Genomic DNA, 13,415 nt, shown 5'->3' on the forward strand with positions numbered 1-13,415 from the left:
AAAAAAAAATACATGAAATTTTGAACTAAAAGGGGTAGTATAATTACAGTAAGGATAAAGGATTTTTTTTTTTTTTTTTCAAAAGAATTCACATCAGAGTTCCTGTGACTGGCTAATGCCCTTCAAGTTTCAAATGTAATTTTATTTTACATCCATTAGTGTATGACTTACGGAAGCAATTTGTTTCTCCAAGGTTCCTCACTTTATACTAGATAGATAATGGCCCTCAGTTAATATTTGTGGTTGATTGAGTTTGCAGAGTGAGGTGTGCCTACCAGCTTGGTTCCTTTTGCCATCATGTGCACTCTGAGAAGTAAAATGCTCTAGGAAGTGGAACAAGAATTGTGTGGATGCTGACCATGTCTGCCGACCTCCTCAACTGATTCTTAATGACTGACCTTGGGCAAGTCACTCCTTTCAATGCCTCAGTTCCCCATCTGTCAAATGGGGGTAATAATACTGACCTACCTCACAGGGGTGTTGTGAGGCATTGCAAATCAAAGTTGACAAAATGCTTTAGAATCCTCAATGGAGGATGTCTTGAGCTGAAATCTAAGTCTATCATAGACTTTAGTCATCACTGAGCTGTCTCCAACTGCTTAGTGATCCCGGCAAATTCTCTGCCCCCCACCCCTCATCAAAGCTGCTAGTTCAGATGTTGACAGTGTTTTCATGAATGTTGGAGTCTTAATAGCCCAGACTTAGGAAGTTATGGGGGAAGGCACTTGGTGTTTTCTATGTCTTGCATCCACAAAGAGAGGCTGTTTCAGACCCAAGAACATTGGATTATAGGATCGTGAGGCAGAGATGCTACTACTGTTTCTCTCCTGCAGGTTGGGACTTAAGGTCTCATTCCCCATTGGCTTGGAGCAGACGCAGGCTGTTCCAGGAGCAAAGCAATCCCCAGCAGTTTTGATTTATATCATTGCTTATCACTCCTTGAACTGATCCCAGGATAGCTGGGCCACTGCACCCCTTTGTGGTATCTGTATCTGAGCTTCCATCACCTCATAGAAACAAGCTGGTTCAATCAATGTAACCTCCACCTCCAGTCACAAAAGAGCCACATTGGTAGTTGGGTTTTTTTCTTTTTCCCCCCTAAAAATGTTTTAACACTCAGATGTGGGCATTGATGCCCCTTAACACATCCAATTCACTGTATTCGGCATCTGTCATCTCTTTGACAGTGTCCACGGTCTGAACCTGACCTTTTCTCCCTGCAGTTTTGGAAAACTGTGGGCACTGTTTGCCCAGGTGTAGTCAAGAGCCTTACATTCTTTCCATCTAGGTTTAGAGGCTCAGCTAACTCCTCTTCCCAATAGGGCTCTTTCTCCTTGGCCCTAGGTTTGTAACACATAAGAAAGCACAAGGTCCTGGCCCTTTGCTGCTGTCACATTCCAGTGGTTTGTGTTTTGTGGACTTGGCTCCCACTGTTCACCCAACACTGGCTGTGCCAGACAGTTCTGTGGAGGATGGGGGGAGCATAGTCTGATATCCTGCCAAGTAGCCAGGAATTGACTTGCCTGTGGCCCACTGGCCTCCCCACCACTTTCCACAGGATGGGATCTAAGGCCAGGAGACTGAGTTTCTTTCAGCACTGTACCATCTTGAGTAGCAAAACAAAATATACTATGTAGTCAGATTTCTGAATGGGAAATTGGATTCTCTATGGACTATTTTGGTTTGTGGGGGAGTTTAGGTGTGTCTCTTGGTTTTATTTCAGCCAAACATGTCTGCTTTTTTTTTTTTTTTTTTTAAGGATAAATGATATATATATATGTTCACCTTTTAAATGTAAATGTTTTAAAGTAGGCATTTATGTGTTTCCACAACTGACATCCAATGCAGACCTCATTCTCTCCCCCTCTTCCACCTTCCTCTTTTCCCTCTTTTCATACTCTTGTATTGGTTCTAATAAATGGTTGCTTTTCAAATATGGATCCTGAGTGGTGGTTTGAAGATAAGGATCTCATACACCCCTTCTTTAATTTGGTGTCTGGAGTGTCAGATTGTTGGTCTCTGACTTTCTGCACATAGCCACAGGGTGGCGCAAGCCTAAGGGAGTAAAAGAATGTGTATCCTGTTCCCTTTACCAGTTCAGATTGTTTGCCTTCCCGGTTTTCAAGCTCTGCTCTGCTTTGGACTGTTACAGGATTAAACATTAACCTTTTAAGAATCCAGGGGCCCCTAGTCCATGGTTAATAGTTTGTGGATAACCACATCAACAATAAATCATAAATCAGGTTTGAAAATCCTGATGTGGGCATGTAAATGTAACTATAGTTGCTTTGTATTTTATTATCTTTGTGATTTGCTCACAAATATCAACGAAACTGTCTCTGAGAACCTTGCCTTTTGAGGTAAGAACTAGGAATCGGGGGGAGAGCAGTTGGAAGCTGGATGAGGCAGAAGAAAGTATGTGGCTAATCAAGAATTTATTGGCTAGTATAAGCCTAATGCCGTTCTGAATAATGAAGATGGGCAGGAACTGTCAGAGGAGTGAGCAGTGAGGAAGATGGAGAAGTCCCAGAACCTAGCCATCCCCCACTGAGATGTGACTGCTCAGAAGACTGAGCCCTCTGTAGCAGTCTTCTCTTATCTGCAATTCTTTACTCTTGTTTTCCCTTCTTGCTGCTGAGTTATAGGGTCTCCTCAGTCTAATCTCGTAAAGCCTTATGAAGACATCTGTAGGTTAGCTGGCTTAATGGTCCATGACCCCATAAACATGGGACAGGAGAGCCATTTGGTCCACTTCAGAGCCAGACCCTTCTGGACATTATTTATTTCCTACCTCTGAAGCCTGGGACTGTTTGTCCCCTTCCCTTTCTATCTCTAGTTCTTTCGCCACTCTGTCTGCCACAGCCCCAGCCAGAGGGCACGATTGCAGGGTTTTGACAACCTCATTCCCACTCCTAAACAACTGGGTCTTGGTTTTTGTTTCTCTCAAGTGAGTTGAAAGAGTCCTGGTGTTGCAACAATTAAGCACTCTCCTGCTTATGGAAAAATCGGGTGGTTCGCAAGTGGTTCTGCAGAAAGACCTGACAATCTGCTCTAAAGATCACAGCCTAGGAGGTTACTGTGCCCTATGGGACAGTCCTACTCTGTGCTAGAGGGTAACAGAGTCAGCGCCCAATAACCTGTGAGCTGGGGGCGTGTATGAATGGCACTTACTCAGATGAGCTCATGTTCATTCATAACTCTTTTCCCAGGAATCTTGCCTCCTAGTCTACTTGAGACGTTCAGAGCCTGCCAATTTTGCCTCCCCTTTTGTCTTCACTGGCGGGCTGCAGAGCTAGTGAAATCGATGCAGCAGTGGCAGCCTGGGGAAAATGGAGAGGTCTGCATGGGTGGATCGCTGGATGACGCACGGCGCTTAAGTCAACAGGCCCCAGCCAGCCCCTGCCTATCGCGGAATGTGAAGTTGGGCTGAGAGCGTTTGCAGAGGGGAGCCTATGGTCACCCCAAGCTGCTACTCAAGCCTTCAGTGACGCGCGCGCGTGGGGGGGGGGCGGGGTGAAGATAGGTAAAAGCAAGGCAAAGAAAAGCTGTAGGCAGATAAGGGCGGGGGGCCTGGTTCTTGGCTCCTCCTCAACTCTTGTTTCTCTGTAGCTGTAACATCTTGCTTTGCAGGTGCTAGCTCCCATTTTTTTCAGCTTCTCTGTGCGTCTTTTTTTTTCTTTTTTAATGATTTCTCTCCTACATCTACTATATTGTTTGTTTCTTTGTCTTTTCTTCCCACTTCCGGTCTCTCCACCCTGTGCTTTCTCCACCCTCTTTAAATTTCATAAACAATCCGATTTGGACATTTAGTTTCAGTCTCATCAAACTATCTTTCTTGCAGCAATTTGAGACTCTTTCTGAGTGCTTTCTACCCCCATGCTATCTCTGGAAACGGGTGCATCTCCTTCTGTGTGTAATGTGACTTAGGAGAGGTGGATGCCGGGTTCACCAGCCTCTTCCTCAGCCTTGTTTGATCATTTGATTGTGAGCCACGGGGAGGGGAAGACATGCTGAGAATTGAGCTTGCTGATAAATTTGGGAGCTGCTAATAGGAAAAGTGGGGGTTATTTCCCCTTTTCCTTCCCCTTCCTGCTGCTCCCGGCTTCTGGCAAAGGAAGCTAGCAGGAAGAGGAGGCATTGGCCACAGCTGCTGCAGCTTGTGAAATTCTGCTTGTGCATCTGCGGGAGAGATCTGCAGCAGGGTGGGGGTGGGCAGGTGATCTAGGAGTGAGATGGGCCATTCTTTCATGCATTTTCCAATAGCTCCTTGTGCAGCTTCCCCCTCCCTTCCTACTGCACTAGCGACCCCCACTATAATCCTCTGCTGCTTTAATGTTTCAGCCATTGCTGGCAAGGGCCAGGAGAGCCCAGCTCCCAGAGACCTGGGTCTGACTGCCCCTTTGTCCTCAGCCACATTCCCCCTTCTCAGAGTTTTTCCTCAGCAATCTAGTCATGTCTGCCCATGGAGTTGGACAGTAAAGGCCATGGAGCTGCCCCAACTCCTGGGAGACAGCAGCGCTGGGCTACCTGCAGCTCTAGGTGCGGATACGTATATCCTCAGTTGACCAGGACTCGAGGATGCACCTCTCCGTATTTTCACTGCTTCCTTTTAACCTTTTTCTCCCTGACCTCCTCTCATTCACTGTCCTTTCTCAGTTACTTTTTTCCTTTTAATCGTTTTCTCAGTTCCTCTTTCCCTTTTTTCCACAACCTCTGTCTCATTTTCATGTTTCCAGGAGTAGAGAGCTAATAAGGGGTTAAGGCAAGGCAGTGAGAGGGAAAGAAAGTAGAGATTGTTTTTCCTCTTCCCCTTTGCAGTTCTGGGGAAGGGGAAAATTGCTTCTCTCTCTTTTCCTGGGTATTGGAGCATCTCTGCCCACAACTTTCCTGATTGGCTCAACAATGACGTCTAAAACAGGGATTCTTTGCCTTGAAAAATAGTTTGAGTTCCTTGTGAGTATGTGAGAGAGACTCTGTGTGTGTGTGAGAGAAAGAGAGAGAGAGAGAGCCTTGCCATCTTCATGAAAACAAAGTCCATGTTCCTTGTATATTTCTGTTAAGAGCTCACTTTTGAGGATTTCATAGCCTTTCTGGAGGTGATTGGAGCCATGTAGGGTGTTAGAACAATACTAGCAATCTGATCTTTTGTGTCCAGTTAAACCAGTTAGATTCTTATTTCTCTGAATTTTTTGCTCCCTTTCAACATAGGAATCATAACTTCTTTGGGGGTCTCTTGTTGCCCCATTTATTAGTTTAAGGGATTGTAGGGCAAGTAGGAACCACTTTCCTGATTCTTGTCCACATCCCTAGTAGGCAAGCCCAGCCTGCTTGTACAGGGGAGGGAGGCACGGCACCAGGCACAGAGATTGGGTCCTCATACCATCATTTACTTCTCCCATGCTTCTGTCACTAAGCAGAGAAGAGGGTTTCTGGCTTGAATTTAAGGAGCTGGGTCAGGGGTGGTTGGGAACCAAGTTGCAATCTTGGATAGAGGAGGTAAAAGATGTAAAAAAGGTGGTTCCTGTGAAAAACTGGGACATTGAGGAATGCAAGAAGGAAGGGTAGAAAATGAAAGACTTGGAAAAACAGATGATGTGCAGAGGACGTGTGTGCGCCAAAACACAGATGCGAGGAATGTGGAAGCTCAGAGAAGGCCAGCGAGGCCCTGCGAAGCTGCGCATCCTTCTGCCTCCAGTCCGAATGTCTTCCTCACCCAAACAGATGGCTGGAACTCCACTTCTGAGGAGCTCTGGGCAGTGAATCAACTTAGTATTCATTTTCATATGTTCTGAGTTAGAATCATCTTTGTTCCGAACTAGATGTAGATGACCCCCTAAAATCTAAACTCTTTTGATTATTGTAGGAGAATCTTGCATCCTGAATGATTGAAATTCCCACTCTGGAATGGGGAATGAAGAGCCTGGAATCCTATTGTTTCTTCCCTCAGTCCCCAATTTTGCTTTAGGTGGTTCCAGGGAGTGTATATGGGGGGAAAGTGGGCAGTACAGGTCTTGCTGGCTGCAGGTAGTGGTGTCCCTCTCCAGCTCAGAACTGAATAGCTGCTGCTGTCTCCAAGGATGAGATGGAGCAAACCGCTTCCCCCCACCCCAAAGGAAATGGCAGGTCCATGTGTGTATGAAAGTTGGGAGAAAGTATTAATCTGGATGTAATTCCATGCATTTGTGCTCATTTTAATATATTAAACTCCATTGAGTCCAAGTTGAATCACTCTGATGGAAACAATGGCCCAGGTAATTCAAAGCAGCAGATAATCCCCAAATCATTTATGAATATGATTTAAAGGCGTTTTGGATTCCTCACTGCCATGCCCCAGCAGATCCCACTGTTGTGTGTGGATCAGCATTGGAATACATTTTCATTCTCTGAGCACACATTGGTAAAAGACGGGAAAGGGATAAGAGGAGATTAAGCAATCAGGCCCAGAGTTAAGTTTGCTATTTGTAATCCACCATGAGGATGTTTAAACACTGATATGTTTCAAAACCTGAGCTGACTGGACCATTGGGTGTGGTATAGATTGGCACCCAGGAAGAGCTTTGGAAGGTGCTTTGTGAGCTTCTCTGGGCCAAGAAGAAATCATTAGAGGGTACTGCTCTTAGGTCTGCACCAGCACAATGATACAAAGCAGAAGCAAAAAATTTGGAGCCAATGTGTCTCTTCAGGTGGAAAGGTAGAAAGGACCTTGGGGGCGGCATGCTGTTGGATGGCCAGAGAGCATGTTGGAAGGTCAAAAACAAGGGGAATGGCAGGATAAAGTGTGACTTGAGAGAGATTAGGACACAATATAAGGTCACAACTGACTTGTCTCCAGAATTAGCCAGTGCACCAGTCCAGAACAGCCCAGGACATTGGGAAAAAATCATTATGAGAATCCAAATCTGGCTTTGTCATTCACAAGCTGTGAGATATTAAATAAATTAATCGCCCTTTCCGGGCATCAATTTCCTGAGAGGATTCAGTTAAAATATTGAATAATGATTTTCTTTTTCACAAAATATTTTCTCTCTTAAAAAACTATGCTCATAACAAAATCGTACATAAGAAAACCTGGAAACCATAATCCTATCACTTTAATACATATTTTTTATGTTTGTGTGCTTGACCAGAATTTGTCCATACGAGACATTCCCATTTTTCTATTTCCCATATTGTATATGTACTATTTTATACTTTTTAAGACTTAACATCATAAATATCCCTGTAGCACTATGTGTTATTAATGTTCAAAATTATAAAGTACTATGCATGGATTCTAGCAAGATCTGTGGTCTAGATGCCCCCTTTCTACCTCTAACCACACCATCTCAGCCTCTTACCTTTGAAATATTGAGAGCTCCAGTGTTCCATCCTGAGCCCTTATTCTCATCTCACTTTGTTTTCTCCTGAGGTAGCTCATCTACTCTCCTAATCCCAACCACTACATCCAAACTGATGACCCCCACCTGTATCTCTAAGGCTTAACTACTTTCTGCTTCTTCTATGTTATCTTACTTCTGCTGCCTCCTGAGTGTACTGGGGACTCTTCAAATGTAGACCCTTTACAGACTAAGCCAAACTTCCGTTTACTGCATCCTCTCCTACTTCACTTCTTGAATTCCTCTTGGCATTTTACAGAACTATGCCTCAGGCCCCAACATGCACCACTCCCACCTCCAACCCATCCATCCTGCATATTTTCAGTGGTTCCTTCCCCCCTGTGGCCTTCATGGATTCCTCCAAGTAGAATTACTCACTCTCTCTTCTTGCTTCTGCAGCCCTCAGCACCTCATCTATATTATGAAATAAACTGAGTTTCTGTGGACAGAGTCCATTTCAGGTCTAGTTCTGGTCTAGCACATGGCAAGTGCCTACTAAATATTTGTGGGATCAGTGAGTGGTCAGCATCATGATTCCTGCGTCATTTTTCACCAGTGCTCTTCTTATCAGCACCCTCACTTGTCATCGTCATTAAGTCCATCGTGATCACACTCCCTTCATGGCCATCATTATTAACTCCGTTGTGTGCACCATCTCATCAATGACAGCAACCCCAAAAAACCTTCATTAAATATCTATTCCCAGCGGATATTGTGCAAAGAGCTTTACAAATGGAGTTATATGTCATCTCTGCCTTCTGGGGCTCACAGTAAGACAGAGCCCGTGCTAGGCGGTAGTCATTACAGACTTTCTGAAAGATAGATAGTAAAGAAGGATGTGAAAAAAAGGTTTTGTGACATGAAGGAGGTTGGTTTTGTCTCCATCATCACCAAAACATTTGAAATACCAGGAACACCAATAATGGTTGGCAAGACCTTCACCTGTTCAGACACTTGACCACACTTGACCACAGTCCTCCTTGCCTTCCTGCTTTCTGCATAAAACTGACTGATGCTGACACCCTTACCAGTGGGGCTAATCTCAGCAGTGAGGTTGCACATGGTGCCCCTTACAACACCAGAAAATGTTAGTTTCTGAGGCTGAGGTCTCCAAAATGTAGTAGATAAATCATTTATGCTATGTTGGTATCCTGGGAGGGGAAGCACAGTACAGAGTTGAAAATTAGAGGGAGATGAAGAACTGCTGCTGATGGTGGTAGTTCTAGGGGAAAGCACTTGGGATAGGAGAGAGGACAGGATTTCTATAGGGTGAAAAGAATGGAATGGGAATAAACTTAGTCTCTAAAGAAAGAGGTAATGGAAGTAGAGAGGGTGGGTGCATTAAAGGAGAGAAACGAGAGAGTGAAAAGAAGATGAGAGAGAATGAGGAAGGAGTGAGGGAGCTGTTTCTCTGAGGTGTGTCCAGGCACCTCCTAGATACCGCTATCATGAAAGAAAGGTGGTGAGAATCAGCAGGGACAACTTCAAGCTATAGAATGAATGAGGGGCGAGGGGCTGGGGATTCCAGTGACACCCTGCCTCTTGGATATAATAACTCCTGACTCCTTCATCACCAGTTCCTATAATTGAGTTTCAGTTGTCTCACCTAGAAAAGATGCCAGATAGAGCTCCATATGTGGAAATGGACTGGAGCCCTCTGTCAGTTCTCTTGCTGCTGGACACAACCCTGTCTGGTTTGAAGCTGGATCCAGACTGTGTCTCTCGATTAGGGCACAATTGGCCATGAGGAAAGACAGGCTGGGTATTTGGGCTTTGACACCTGCTATAAGTTGCCAGGTAGCTTTGGTAACATAGTGCCTAAGGCACTTCACTGCTAACCAGAAGCCTGGCGGTTCAAACCCATCAGCCATTCCTCAGAAGGAAGGTTGGGTAATCTACTTCCGTAGTGATACTGCTTCGGAAACCCAAGGAGGGGTCACTATGAATTGGGTCTGACTCGATGGCACATAACAACAACAACAATATAAGTTGCCAAGTGGAGCACAAAGCCCCAGGAAAAGACAGGAGGCACTATGGCCTGGGGCACGGGGACCCAGACCTGTGTGGCAGAGGAAGGGGGTGGGGAAGGATGTGTGGAACAGGACTCAGTTCTCAGAAGAAGGCCCAGAAGGGCCCACCTACCATTAAGGAACCAGGTGGAAAAGGCAGCCTAGTCAGGCAACCAGAAACCTGAGGTGATTTAGGGGTTTGTGCTGCCCCCTGGTAGCCACTGTGGGAACAGCAGAGAGGACAATTCTCAGTCAATAAGGCAAGTTGGTGATCCTACCAGATGGATGCCTTGCTGTCCCGCATGCTCTTGTGGAATGCGTACTGGTGAAATTGTAGGCCCTGAAAACCTCAAGCCTTTTGGTCTCAATTGTTAGTGGAGGTGCTGTTCTCCCTAAGGGAAAGTGGGCAAGATGGATTCTCATGTCTTCTGCCTGGAATCTCAAGAAATCCAACACTTTTTGACATATGAGGAGCATTTTATGTACTATTTTATTAAGTCATCACAAAGTTCTTATTAAGCAGTCAATAGCATTCCCATTTCACAGTTGAGGAGACAGCCTCAGAGAGAAGTGACTTTTCCAAGGTTATACAGCATCAGTTTGAACCCAGGCACCTTGACACTGAATCTAGTGGCCTTTCACAGCCCTCTACTCACAATCCCCCTGATTTCTCACTGCTTACCATCTTGGGGTGCTTGGAGTAGAATATGAGGACCCAAAGGCTATGGAGGAGGGGAGTTCTGCTCTGGGCTCATAGATGTCATATAAAGGTTGCTTGGGGATGAAGAATTGGCTCCATTCAGTCATTTATTCACTATTTTTGAGCATCTCCTGGCCCCCAGACTCTGTACTGGTAACTGGCACACAGCAATGAACTGACAAAGTCTCTGACTTAACTGAGGGAGCTCACAATTTGGTGTGCACAACTAACCAAATGTTTATACCAAAAAAAAAAAAAAAAAAATCACTACCGTGGGGTCGATTCAATAGTGACTTCTCCTTGGGTTTCCAAGGTGATATCTCTCTACAGAAGTAGATTGCCCAATCTTCCTTCTGAGGAGTGGCTGGTGGTTTGAACCACCAGCTTTCTGGTTTTAGCAGTCAAACACTAACTAGGCACTAGAAGCACTAGGCCACCAGACCTCTCAATGTTTACACAATGAATGCTAATAGCTTTACAAATCTGCCAGGGGTAAGAGCAATCTGGGAGATTTGCCTAGAGGAGGAAATGTCTGAACTGATATTCCAAGGCAAAGCGGACCAGATAGAAACCGAGGCTAACCGAAGGTCAGGCAGAATGAGAGTGTGCGTGCAGAACTTAGGGAATCTCAGGCAGTTTTATGTAACTGAAGCACAGGCTTCAGTTTTGTGCCTGGGTTTGGACTCAGGCCCAAGATAAAGCTAGAAAAGGAGGATGCAGGCAGAATGTGAGGGGCTTTCCTTGGTGAGAGTGGACATCTTAAGCTTTATTCTGCAAACCTAGAATCCACAGTGTTGACCTTGATCAGACTTCTTTTAAAAAGGTACCCCTGGAGGCACTACAACCACTTAAGAGGTTATGCACTAATCCTGGCAGGAAAACTTGACCAGAAGTCCCTGGCCCGAGGCGTCAGGGAAAGGTGAGTGAGCAAGTTCGGGAGACATTGTCTGGGTTCAGTCCAAGAGAGACGGAAGGACTGGCATCTGCGGTTTCAGGCTTGGCCTGCCGCTGTGTGAGACGGAGAAAGACAGATGCCCAGAAGGTGGCGCGAGCTGGGGGAGGCGGGTCAGGGCAGAGCTACGCCTGCTGCTGCTCGTGGAGGCGTGAGAACCCGCCTGCCCCCGGGGCGTGAACAGCCGTAGCGGAGGCGCGCAGACAGAGCGCCCGCCCCGCGTGGGGCCCGCTCGCCCGGAGCCACCCGCCACGAATTTATGGCCCAAAGCCAGATGCAGCTGTGCACAGCTGGGTATGCAAATGTATGCAAATTAGCGCTGCCCGGACTGGTCTTGGTGGCGAGCTGAGTTAAAGGGTGGGGGAAGGGGCACAGCATTGTTACTGGCTCTTCTGCTCCCCAGAGAGTTCAGACTAGGTGGAGGGTACATCTTCCCTATCCTGAATGTCCCGACTCAGGACCTGGATTGTCTCTCGTGACGAGCGTGCCCCCAGTAACCTTGTGCTCCCAAGCCTTCACACACACACACCCATCCTAAGGTGAGGGCAGAGGGAAGGCCCCTGGTGCCAAGAACACCTGAGTCTCCATGCTGGTCAATACTTCCTTCCTTCACGGTGGGAGGAGGTAAGGGATTGCAGGGCAGGGTTGGAGAACCCTTTCCTCTCCAGCCTCAGAGAATTCTCTGTCCCCACTGCTGGGGACGAGGTGGGTTGGGATGCTTATCTTCTTTCATTCCTTCCTTGGTTTGCTACTCAACCTCCTGCCTCCCATCCCGCTTCTAGAGAAGTCCTTCCAGAAGTCTAACCACAGTCACACGCGAGACTGTTTCGGTTTTATTTATTTTTTTCTTGTAGATTAGGTTTCGCTAGTACGCTGTATTCCCCGAGTCCCAGTCGGATTTTGAGAGTGTGAGAATGGGGTGAAATGTTGCTGGGCACAGCTAGACACTAATGCCCCCCACACACACACACGCGGAACAAGCCTCGCCTCAGGCAGGACCTGGAAAGGAGTCTGGATTGGGGAACTGTCCTCTCCCGACTCTGGCCCTTTCCCTCACCGGCTCTTCCCACAATGGCCACAAGGGGTCTTCCTTGCGCTAAGAATGGAAAATCTGTGTGACGCTTAGCTTCAGGGAGCAGGGTGCCCGGCGTGGTGTACTCCCTGCAGTCCCCGAGCGCTCCAGCCCTCAGGGGTCCAGCCACCCTCGCCCCACCCCGGCAGCTTCACCCAGTCACGAACGCCCTGCAGCCCCTTCCCCGCGCTCCAGACTGGTGACCGCATTGCGGAGTTCTTTGCTCCTTCCTCCAAACCTTGGGAACTGCAGGAAGACGAGGAGCCCAGGCAGACATACAGTGAGAGTTGAATGAATGTTTTCGAGATGAATGAAAGAATGTGGTTGTGTCCTGTTCAGAGGCAAGAGGGAGAGAGGAGGATGCGGTGGGGCGGGAGAGAGCTCCATGGAGGTGGAAACAGGCCATCTCTGGGTCCAGCTGTGTGGGACTTAAGGAAGTCCTGTAAAGAAGGGAAGATAGGAAAGGTGGCAGCCGCCAATCGGAACATTGCCTGGATTTTCCTGACCACGGAAGGACAGAGAAATGAAAGATATCAGGATGGGGAAATGGGGTGAGACCATGGAAAAGGGGCTGGAAATTTGTATTGTTTAGGTCATGGAAAGATAAGCTAAGGGACCCACTCTTCCTTCTGTGAAAACAGAACTTGTTAGATTTAGCTGGAGCTGTAACAGGAAGAATGGTAGGTGGTTAGGTACAAGGAAGGACTTCCCCATTGGAGTCAGGCCTGTGGGGATGGGGTGAGAGTACGATGTCATTCCCAGGGGCTGGAGGGTAATCATCTGAAACCTTTTTACAACGAAAACTCATCAGAGGTGGTGGGATATAATTATGGGGTAGACACAGAAGGCAGGAGCCTTGGAGGAGGCAGCTACTTTACCCTCCATGAGAGAGGCAGCTGGCACCCAAGGAGTGAGCTGATTCCACTAGGTGCTCTTTCTCTGACTGTTCACCAGGCTGGACACCTAGGGTGGCCCTGTGACCTGCCCCCCACTCAGGCTTGCCAGGAGCCCCTCCCTAGCTGGATGATACATGCAATGTCTGGGTGAGCCCAAGGCTTGGCCACCTAGGGAGTCACAGGTCTTCTCAGAGCCCTCCACCTCACCAGTACCACTCTGGCACCTTGGTGCACGCAGGACCACTCTTTTTTATTATTATTATTTTTGAATTTATTATTTATTGTGATTTGGGTGAAGATTTACAGAGCAAATTCGCTTTCCATACAGCAGTTCACATATACTTTGTCTCATGTCATTGACCACAGTTTACCACAATGCAACAGCTCCCCTCCCACTTCCTCCCCATAGT

Source organism: Orycteropus afer, unplaced genomic scaffold (genome assembly GCF_000298275.1).
Source record: "Orycteropus afer afer isolate SDZICR_OR568_19922 unplaced genomic scaffold, OryAfe1.0 scaffold00247, whole genome shotgun sequence".
Classification (NCBI taxonomy): Eukaryota; Metazoa; Chordata; class Mammalia; order Tubulidentata; family Orycteropodidae; genus Orycteropus; species Orycteropus afer.